This window comes from Falco naumanni, chromosome 5, assembly GCF_017639655.2.
Source record: "Falco naumanni isolate bFalNau1 chromosome 5, bFalNau1.pat, whole genome shotgun sequence".
NCBI classification, from domain to species: Eukaryota; Metazoa; Chordata; class Aves; order Falconiformes; family Falconidae; genus Falco; species Falco naumanni.
In genome coordinates, this window is record NC_054058.1 from 73800142 (window position 1) to 73811766 (window position 11625).

Consider the following 11625-nt stretch of genomic DNA (forward strand, 5'->3'; position numbering starts at 1 on the left):
CATCTCAAAGTAACTGCAAGTTGTACTCGTATATATCTTCTCCCTTGTGTGGGATTTCCCATGTGATGGGGGAAAAAAGTAGCAGAGAATCATGAAATTTGAGTACTGAAAGGCAACACCTTTTCTGTCTCCAACTGTTTGAAACACAAAGTAATAGCATCGCAGCAACAGGACTGTTGCTTGGCAGGCTATTATCAAAGCTTACTTTGTTTTTCACTTTGACGTACAGGCAGAATGTCTCTCACAGAAGGTCCTTTAAAAAAATAAAGTAATTTTGAGCTGTTTGAAACACCTCAAGACTTGCCTGCTTCAGGCTTGATTTTTTTTATTATTATTTTTTATTTAGAAAACCTTGGTCAAGACTTATTGTATGGGACCTATGAAAATTCAGACACTTTTCTGTAAATAAATCTTTTTTCTTTTTAATCAGAGTTGGAAATTACAGCTATACACAAAGTATTACCTGGTTTATGGATTACAGAGTTTGGTAACTGGCCTCTGGGGTCTAAGAGACTCTTGTAGCCCCTGGAACCTAAACATATGCAAACTGGCCAATTGGGTGAATACTCAAAGTCTATAAGGGTGACTTAATGACTTAAGTAGTTTCAGATGAGACTGGACTTCGCTATGAAGTGAGTATGAAAGCACATTCTAAAAAAGCTGATGCCTCTCTTACATTCTTTGACAGTAATACTATGATGTAAGTATAGGTTAATTAACAATTTCTAAATCACTGATTCACCAGTTCCCTGATGAATTGGAGTTGGAATTAGAGGAGTCCTGAAAATGTTACAAAGGAGCTAAAAGGTATTATAATGCAAAGGAAATGTCTATTTGGCAGATCACTTTTAACCATATATGGAAAAAAGCATATGTCTGAACCCCTGTACAAGAGAGGGGCAGTGATGTGCCTGGGCCAAATAAGAAAAGACAGGACTTATGGCATACCTAACAGATTGAAACCAACACTAGAATATATGAAAAAGTCTTCATTGTGCTTTCAGCAAAATTTCTTATAAACTGTGACTTTTTTGTTTTCCCTTCAATATAATTACTCTGTAGTTCAATGACAAGGAAAGAGTTCAATGGATGAATAATTTTCAGTGGTTTATTCATATTATTGAAACCTAAGAGGCTGGAAAAGGTGAGTTTAAAACAAAATTAGACTGAAATTTTCACATGCAGAAATGTCTTACACACTTAAAAAATGCTACATCTTGATTTTGTTGGCCATTTCAAGTTTTAACAATCATTAGAAATTATTTCAACTTCTTTTATAACTTAGTGTTCTTAGTTTCCCTCCTTGTTTCTAGATGTCTTCTCACCTTTCTTCTCATCCTTTTCTTTGTTCTTTTTCTTTTTTCACCTTTTTTATTTTAATAAGCCAAGGGAATCTAAAACTATTCTACCATCCACACCTGTCCTAACTAACTGTTACAATGGAACTAACATGCCTAATTTAGAATCCTAGGTCATCAAGGAAAAGGGACGTGTACTTCCAGGAGAAATGTGGTCCTGGTTGGACCGATTTGATCATAAACGAATGTCAGTTTCTCTCCATAGGTATAATCCAAGGGTCGAAGATGAATGGGGATGTCCTTGTGTAATATATAGGCCCAAATAAATTTAGTTGGATGAAGATGGTCACTAAAGACTGAACACAGGGGTAATGGGAACTCACTAGAAACTGAGACAAAAGTTAAGAATATAAATGCATCTGGTTTTAGTCAGATTTAAAACTAATCTGTGCCAATATCATACTGTCAATAGCGGTCAGCAAATGCTATGGTAACTGCACAGCCATGCAGCTTCCAGCCATCATTTTTTGTGGTTTATTCAAACTGAAGATTGCACTACGTCTTCAGGTTTATTAGTTTTTGATGGATCTTCCAATCCTGGATTTGTTTAATGTGTTTTTGAACCCATTTACACTTCTGGCAATGGAAGCTATCTGTGGCAGTGAGTTCCACAATATAATGAAATATTGTTTGAAAAAATACTCCTTTCATGCCTTCAAACATACTGCCTGATAATTCTACTTGGTGCTTTCTCATCCTCGTGTTATAAAATACAGCGGATTATTATTTCTCGGCCACCTTCACCTTCTCCAGCCCATTCATGATTTTACAACTTATCAAATCGCTCTCAGTTCCTTTTTTTTTTTTCTGAGAAGAGTTCTAGTCTATTTAAAATCTTCTCACATGAGAAACATTCCTTACCTCTCATCAACCTTATCATAGATCTCTATACCTTTACAAGTTTTACTATATTTACTTGGAGGGGGAGCTGGTGAGGAGTACTTGACATAGGATAGAAGACCTGTGTTTACCACTGATTTCTACAGTGGTACAAGGTGTCTTATTCTGTCTTTAATAGCATCATATTTTCCTCTGATTGCTGATGAGCATTGAACTGGTGATTCTACAGAAATAACAATGATCCAAAAACCCCATTCCTCATTGAAAGCAGTTTATTTTAAGTCCATAGACTTCCTTTTAACTATTTTGTATTTATCACTTATCACACTAAATTTTCATTTGACCTTTTAATATCTAATCACCCAGTTGCATATGATATTTTCAACTCTCTAAAGTCTGTTTCTGCCATGACTGCCTTGAAAAGGTATCAACAAAGTTTCTGTGTTCCTCTTCACCCTAGGCCATTTATGTTTAGCCACATGCATTGAAGTGCAGATCTTGATGGATTGCCACTAGTAACATTTCATATTATTTGTTCTCATTCTTTGTTTCTCAGCTTTTAACTGATCATTAATCTGTGAGGGAACCTTTCCTGTTAGATTAAGGACTTTGACAAGGAGCTTTCTGAAACTTCTTGGAAAGTCCAGGAATAGTACATTAGGGAGCTCACCTGTAACTTGTTTCTCTCAAGCGGTCTGTAGTGAAGCACAATTTCTTTCAGCAAAACTCATGCTGATTATTCACAATAATGTCATATTTATTTATGTGGTTAGTTACGCAGTCCAGCTACTTGGTCCAAGAAGAAAAAGATTTACTCAGTGTGTAGTTTCCTGGATATATCCTAACAGGTTCTTTGAAAACACACCAGTTCATTCAGTACCTTCAGTCTTTCAGCATCCAAGCTGATTTGAGCAATTCTGGCAATCGCAAATACAATCCAATTTTGGATTTTCAAGGAAAGAGTATTTTGCTTGCTTCATGTTATCAATGATAAAAAACTCATCAGAACTCTAAAACTCCTCTAAGAACCCTTCAGTTTGAGTTCTTGCCTTGGATTTGTCTGCCATAAGGAAAGACTCAGTGTCAGAGCTTACCTACATTCCTCTACAGTGAACACCAATGCAAATAATTCACAATTTTTGCTATGACTGCATGTTGTTGGAGAATTTTTTTTTACCTTTTATATAATCTATGAACCCTGAAGACAAACTGGCATGCTTCCTGCTTTCAATATGTTTAAAGAAGTTTTATTTGTAGTTTTTATCCCTCGTGCAATCATTTAATAAAGTGATTTTTGGCCTATCTTTTTCTCGACTTGCCAGAGTTTATGCTTAGTTCTACTTCCCTTGCTGGAAAGCATTTTCCACTTCTTTAAGCATGCCCTTCTGTTTCTAATACCCTGTGTTATTTTTCTGTGATTACTTTCTGGGGATCTTTTAAGGTCTCTTTGGATAGGTGGTACAAGCTTATTCTTAATCTTTGTTATAATGTTTTAAAACTATTTCCTTGCCACCTGTAAGCAGTTTGCAAAACGTGCGGGAGGCAGACTTCTGTTAAAAACATATTTGAGGAAAAACTATTTTGTGTTAGATGCTCATGTGTTCCACCATATTTGAGATTTGGATTCATGGCTTGGAAAACTCCTTGAACTATCTGATTTAAAACAAACTGAGATAAACATTAATGGTTGGACTCCATGATATTAAGGGTTTTTCCAACCTAAATGATTCTGTGATTCTATGATTAAAATAGTCATTAAGAAAGCAACAGCTGAAGCATTGTTTCAGGTAATGTGAAATGTCACCTCAGTGTTTTTCCTACTACTGAAAGGGTCAGCATCTTCTATTTTTTTCAGGGAAATCTTCAATAATTTATTGAATGTGAAATAAGGCATATGATCTACCACTCTGGACATCAGTAAAAAAATTGCAAATTTTAGTTTCTTCTCCAGGGCTTTTTATGCTTGTTTTACATAGAGGAATCATGTAAAACACAGAAACAATAGTGGGAATCAGGTCCCCTCAGCTGAACAGTGTTGCAGGCTGGGAGGAGCAAGCTTTTTGCTCCAGATCTGAACAGATGGTATTTCAAAAGCTCCACCAGGAGGAGCAGGCAACATCTTAAGAGTTTGGTAGTTCAAGCTCTCTTCTTGCAAGAGGAAAATGTCTTGTAGAGTTCACTTTTAAGGAGCTTTGAATCAAAGTTTCTTGCCTCTGAGTATATGAACTGGCACCAAGAGAGATGTCAAGAAAAGAACATAAGTTCTTCTTCTCTGACAGCTGTCCTTCTGAGTGAATGCCCATGGCATTTGTGTTTGCAGAAGTCAGCACTTCTAAGTAGAATTGTGTGTTCTCTGAGCCCAAGAAATGGCACTTTCAGGATTCAAGCTTTTGCAACAATTCTGAGAAATGTTTTGTATAATGTCTTTTATATCAGTTTGCACTTAAAGGTGTAAATCAAAAACATGTAATGAGTACTTGACATATAGGATGGGGCATAGCTCCTCAGTTTGTAAGGATATTTCCAGTCTAATGGGGAACATAGCCTGGTTCTGAGTAGCTCATCTTACTTTAATTAAATAAAAGGAAATGTACTCATGAGGAAGATTGCTACAAACCACTTTTCCTGTCCTGTGACTTCAGTCTAACATTTCTCATCATATTACTCATTTTCCCTTAATATCTTTTTCAGGATCAACCTAAATGAGGATAAATCCTGCTTTATGCAAAAGATACTTTTGACTCAGTGGTATTGTTTGAACTAGAAAAGAAAATAATATTTAGACACATGGTAGACAGGAAATGTATTCCTTCTTTGTCAAGAAGTAACATAAATTTTTCTATATAGTAATAATCTTTGCATTTTATTAGGGGAAAGCCATTAACAATAAGAAACATAGTTTGGGAGGGGGAGGAGAGTTGCTTTGTAATTAAAACAGGATGATTTCACCTACTTAACTGTCATGAGCCAACAAAATAAGCATGTTCTAATTTCTATTTTGTATGGCACATCATGATTTTAATATGAGTTGGCTTCAAAAGTCTGAAGCAGTAAAGCCTTAAAATTAGTATGGAAAATTATTAAGTTTAATGATCTCTTGTTCCCTACGTGTGCCTATGCCTTCAGGAGGAACAATGAGTTCTACAAATTTCAGCTGTTAAGTTATGGTTTACTTTTCTTTCTAAGATCTTTTCCACTCTATTTTGCAATCAGGAATCTAGATCTTCGTGTAAAAAGCATTAATTGTTCCACATTTGAAAGATATATATGTTACTTTACAAAAAAAATCGTCTTCGTTTTCAGAGCCCTGAGTTTCTATTTCTCTGATTGTAAAACAAATACAAATCTTAAGCTCTTTGGTTTGTGCTGCCTCAAAGTCAAAGTAATTTTAAAGAATCACCATTGACACAGCTCTATAAACAGCAATTCAGGCTATGAACAAGCAAAAGGCATTTGCTGCTGTTATGATGCATGGAAGTTGTTCAAAAACCAGTCTGGATTTACACTTTGAGAGGTACCCCTTGATCTTATTCCATTTGAGCTCCGGCCACCTGCACATTCAGGCAGGACTTCCAGCTTTCCATGTTGTTCATTGCTATCTGCATCAGAGGAGATTGCTAAAGGAATCATTTAGAGTGTAAATGTTTTTCTCATGCCAAATAGTTAATACATAGCTGTTGACTTACGCTTTGAAGCATAAGTTTGTTACGTATGTTTATGTTTCAATATATGGTTTAAGTTATTGTGCACCTTAGTTTGCTAGTGCTTTTAATCTTCTGTTCTTTGAGCCTGTTGCATAATTGTAGATTTAGTTTACCAGTTGGGCTGCCTGGCCTTAAAGCCCTACCACACAAGAAAAGGAACACTGTGAAGAGTCAGAGTACTGATATAAAACAATCTCTTCTGAAATCCCCTGTACATACAGCATGATTAATCCCTCAGCTGTGAGTCAGGCCTAGCCTCACTTAGTGTACGCAGTCTATAAACAATGCATGTACATATTTACACATAATGAAACAAAGTAGCACAGAGTTTACTTGGCTAAGAACAAGTATTGCATCAGTTCTAATAGTTCTTTTATATTAATGTTGTTACAGTAGTAGGCAGATGTTTAATTCATATGTTGTATATAGTACTGAAAGCATATATCTTTGTAGTGTAACTATCACCAGGATGCCGTAGATACATTGGCTTTTAATCAGGAAGCTTTGGTTGAGCATGCTTTCTCACAAAATAACGTATAGAATAAGAACACACGTTTTTTTGAAGTTCTCAATCCATTCTCTTTATTTTGCTGAGAGATGTGATAAGAATGGGAGTACTTTTGTGATATATATATTTTTACATTTTTATAAAGAGTCAGAAATTTAAAAAAGACTGCAGGGAATATAAATTTCAAAAAGTTTTCACAAAGGGTTCTGAGTAAACAGAAATCTTAGCAGTCTGAAATGATGAAAAATATCTATGAATTGAAGTATAAAACCTGGGAAATTTTGACACCTATGCCAACCTTAGTTACTTAAAACTATAATTGCTAACAGGTCCAATAGAATAATGGTCGTTAGTTCATGAATGAATTAGAATCAGACTTAAAAAATTGGCTTCACAATAACTTGAGGTTTTAAGTTGAAATTTGAAGACACAAACTTAATTTTGGAAACTACAGCTCTATAGCTTTTTAACTATGGTAATCACCACGTGCTGGATATTTTGATTTTCAGTCCCCAAATGTTGCAAGTGCCACATATTTCACTGATGTGCTTCCACAGAGCTGTCTTGATGCCCCTGCAGAAAAACTTGAGAACTATACTAAGTTTAAATCCTAATGGAGTTTGGAAAATAAGACCCACCTCATAGCCTGAGGCATCTAAATGTGTCTACATCTGAAATAAGCATCTCAACTCCCATTACAATCACTGGCATTTATTAACAAAACACGAGCTTCTAGTACTCTTTTTGATGGCTGCCCTAGGGTGTCTCACATGCACACATGGATGAGACTGGTAAGATGCAGGACCCATGGAAACACTGTGCCTTTGTGGACCATTGACTGGATTCCAGGTAGGATACCTGAAGGCATCTCAGATTGCCCTTATATTGGTTTGTTTAGTGCTATGGAACTGGGTCCTCATACAGTGTAGTCTGTGACACCTGAGGGCTATTTAAGTCTTACTAATGTGAATACTTTCAAATTAAACACTGATATGTGGCAAGACCCAGTTGGCTAAACATCAACATCTAACACTGTAACTTGGTTATTTGCATAGAGCTGGCAAATATGATGCAGCTTTTCTGGGACATCCATATCCTTCTGACAGCTGAAGGCCAGTTGGGTTACCCCAGAGAATATCTAATGGCACTACTTCCCTATGCCTATTCATGGGTCTTATCCCAGATAGCTCTCCAGATTCCATTGACTAGCTCTTTATTTACCTCACTCGTTAGCATTGATATCTAGGTGTCTTTGTGAGGATGGATTCTGCCTCCAGTTTCCTCTGCCTGTCTGCTCCAGTGACTGTCACATATCACATGTCTTAGTAACATGCCTCATGTACATTAAAACAACATCCTTTTCATTTGCTGCTTTTTTAAAGAAAAGATATTTTAAAGTATTGAGTGAAACATATCTCGCGTATTGTTGCTCTACCATCAATCCTTAAGTTATCAGAAGGGCATTAGTAAACTGACAGAAGTAGAAGTGGCTAATCCATATTCAGTGGGCCAGTGATATGGCCAGGAAGAGCACTTAAATCTCCAGAAGCCCCAGCACGTCCTGGTGGATGCACCAAGTCACGCTGTAAGGGCTTCAGTCACTTTGTGTGTCTTCAATATCTGTGTCACCTAAGGTAATTCTGGAAATTGCATTTATTTTGTTCAGTATGAAATATTGTTTACAAAAAATCCAAGTTAATTTATGTATTATCTTGATAGATAAGTATCTCATTAACATGGAAATCTGTGGGTTTAATGAATCCAATATCTATAATTTGTTTGGACTATCATTATATCTATCTATAACTATCAAAAGGACTACCAAAAATAAATTGAAAATTACTGTTTGTCTCATTGAGATACTTAAGTTACTTTTTCAGGGGATCTTTAGTTATTCCTCATGGTAGGCCTGAACTTTTGTTCAGGGCAAAAAAAAAAAAAGTGATTCACTGTCTGAGTCAGAGCTCCTTTTCCTTTCTCCCTCTTCATTACTTTCCTCCTCTCATGCACCCCGGCCCTCTTAAATGATTTCTTTTGAAAGTTGAAAATAAATGATTGATAGCACAAGCTACTTGGCTGCTCTGCCTTGGTCCTCTTCTCTTGGTAACTGAGTCAATCCTATTTTCAGCTGTTCTGAGGAAGTTTGAGACATGCATGTGTTGGTGAGTGCTGTCTGGACCAGTCGCTCTGTGTCTGTGAGTTATAGTCCTGCAAAAGCACAGCCAGCCTGAGGCTAGGTTGTTTCTGTCTGGTGAAAAAGCAACTCCAGGTCTGGCATACTCCAGTTATGGAGTACCTGACTGCAACTTAATGTGATTTTAATACAAGTAAGGGTTTTGATGCCAATTTTTTATGTAAAAACATGTAGGAATCTGCTGACCTCATTTGAGGGTGTGCCTGATAGCTTTTCAACAAGGCCTGAGGAGAAAATACCCACCTCTAGGCAAGTATTTAAAGCTTTATTCACATCGGATAACACTGCTTTTTAAATGGCTTCAGTGATTTTAGTTATCTAACATGAACAATGGAGAGAGAATTTGATCCTAAGCAAACGTGTGCATGTGCAAGACAGAGAGAGACTGAAATAATTTTTCTGAAATTGGAGCCTTAACTGATTGTGTTTTTAGCATTCCTGTCTACAGTGGAAATCCTTTCCCCGCAGTCAGTCCAAAACCTATTCAAGTCAATGGGTTTTGGATCTCTGTCATCTGCAGCTATGGCAGAAAAACAAAACAAACTGCTATCAACTGTAATATGACCTAAGTATTTGCAGCCCTTCAGCAAAAATATGTCTGGCTTTGGGTCATTTCAAGGAGCTTACTGAAATGTTTGTTTCAACTATGTTCTGTTTCTAAGCAATTTCATATAAAAGAAATAGGAGAAAATACAAGTTCACAATGAGTTGTTCTGAGCATCTCAATCAGGAGTGGGTTTGGATAAAGTTTTGAAAAGTTTCTTTTTCTTGCTTTTCTGATATTAATAGGCTAGTTTAGCTGCATTTTGAGGTCAGAATATCACTAGATGTCCAAAGGAAGAATATAAGTGATGCTTAAAAACATCCAAAGGAAATATGTGTTGAGCTGGAACAAGCTATTTTTCCTTCCTTTAAACACTGGTTAGGACCTAGCTCAATATATTTCCTTTTTTCCAAGTGCTTTAGATCGTGCTTTAGATCTGTGACAACAAGGCCTTGAATATATCGTTAATCTTGATTCTCAAAATATCTACACTTTGATAATGAAACAATATAAGATAAGACTTGGAGACAATAGCTAACCAGTTTTAGCTTGTTCTTTTTTCTCTGCAGATTCCTGGTGTACCTCTTCACTTTTAACTTGGGGGCGGGGGGGGGGGGCAGTTAGTAATTCACTTTTGGAAGTTAACTTCTTGATAGCTAAACAAGAGGAAAAAATAGAGAATACAAACATCGCACTTTGTCCCCGTTTGTCATAAAGCACATAATGAGTTTGCCAGGATATAAAAACTTTATTAATTTTCTGATTGTAATATCGGAGAGAACAGATCTGCATAAATTACACTGGAAATTTCCTTTCTCATGAATTGTCCTGTCATCGCATCCTTTTGGTGAAAATGGCAATCAAACTGATGCCTTGTTTAGCAAGAGAGACAATACAAAAAGTGGAATGTTAAAAAACTGATTTAGATGACTTCAGTGAGTCACTAAAAAGAACAGGACTAAAACCTTTGGCAAATCAAACTGTGGTCATTGGAGATTATTTTTTACCTTACCACTTTGCTGGACAATCTGAAAAGGGGTGACAGAAGAAAACTATGTTTGCACCTCTGAAGCTAGAAGTGGCAGAGCTGCACCATTTAATCTGTACTGAGGCATAAACACATTTTCATCTATTACCCCAGTTCCATTGCATAACTTCTGGCTGGCAGGAAGACAAAGTAGAAAGATGAGGGGGTTATGCCTTAAACTGATGCAGCTGTTTGGTCTGGTGCATGGGAGTCAGTGCCTAAATAAGATGTTCAGCTAAGAGACCCAATTAATGCTAGAGGGAAGAACTTCTAACAGTGAATATCAGTTCAGTTGTTGTGTTACCAAGATATTATCTTCCTCTGCCTTTAAAAGGGTTTTCATTTGCTCCAGTCTCTTTGTTTACTTCAGTTTCTAAGGTAACCTACACCTGATTTCTACAGCTGATCTTGTATTTACCACTAACTTGGTGAATCTCATTAAGATCAAACTTGTTGCCAGAGAACTAAGACAAACTTAGTATCCTATTGCTGTTGGCAGGAAAAAATCTTACCTAACTGTTGGCAACTTGCAAGAATTCACTGCTGATTTGAGTGACTTCCCAATTTTCTTTCTACTCAATTATTTAAGCACATTTCTGATTAGCATCTTCACTGGATAGAGTCAGATTTGGAATCTGTGTTCATTCCATGGATGTAGCTTCCAAAATATTTTCTTTTTACAAAAGACATTCCACAAGCATAATCAAGTAGAGCATGCTTCTATTCCACTACAATGTACTTCAATAAAGGAAACTTTTAATAAGTTTATGCAGACTTGACACTAGAAGTAAACAGAAGTTCCTTTGATTCATAGTTCTACATGCCCTCATGCACTTCCTGGAGTTTTACTTTCTTAGAACATGAGGTTCCAAGATAGGTTTAAAATTGCAGTTTATAATTGAAAACTGATCCAGAACAACCTAAGCTTGACTATGCCATTGATGCTGAGTCCAAAGCAAAGACATGTGACTTTCACCAAGAGAAAATGGAAACCTTACCTCCCATTTGTGCCCCATAAGTCTTCCTTTGTGTAATACAGTGGACTTTTCCCTTATTCTGTCTAATTGCATTCCACAAAAATTGTATGTATAAATGTGAACTTACAAACTATCTAGCATGCATGTGAAAGACTTTAAAATATTATTTTAAAGAAAAATCATGTTTCAGATCTCAAGGAAAGCATGCAAAAGTGTGCTTAAATATGTTTGTGGGTTTGGTTTTTTTTCAGGTGCTATTGTCATTACAAATTACAACATATTCAGTACTGAAACTGATGTAAAGAGCCACAAACTGACAACTTGAAAGAATGTTTTCTCCATGGGGAAAGAAAGCATTTCACAATAAATATTTTCTGTTCTCATGAAAACCCCACATGTAACTGATCCTAAATTTATTGAAGGAACATGTGAATGGTGATGCTTTTTCCCTCAAACCCTCTTCTCTGTAATTG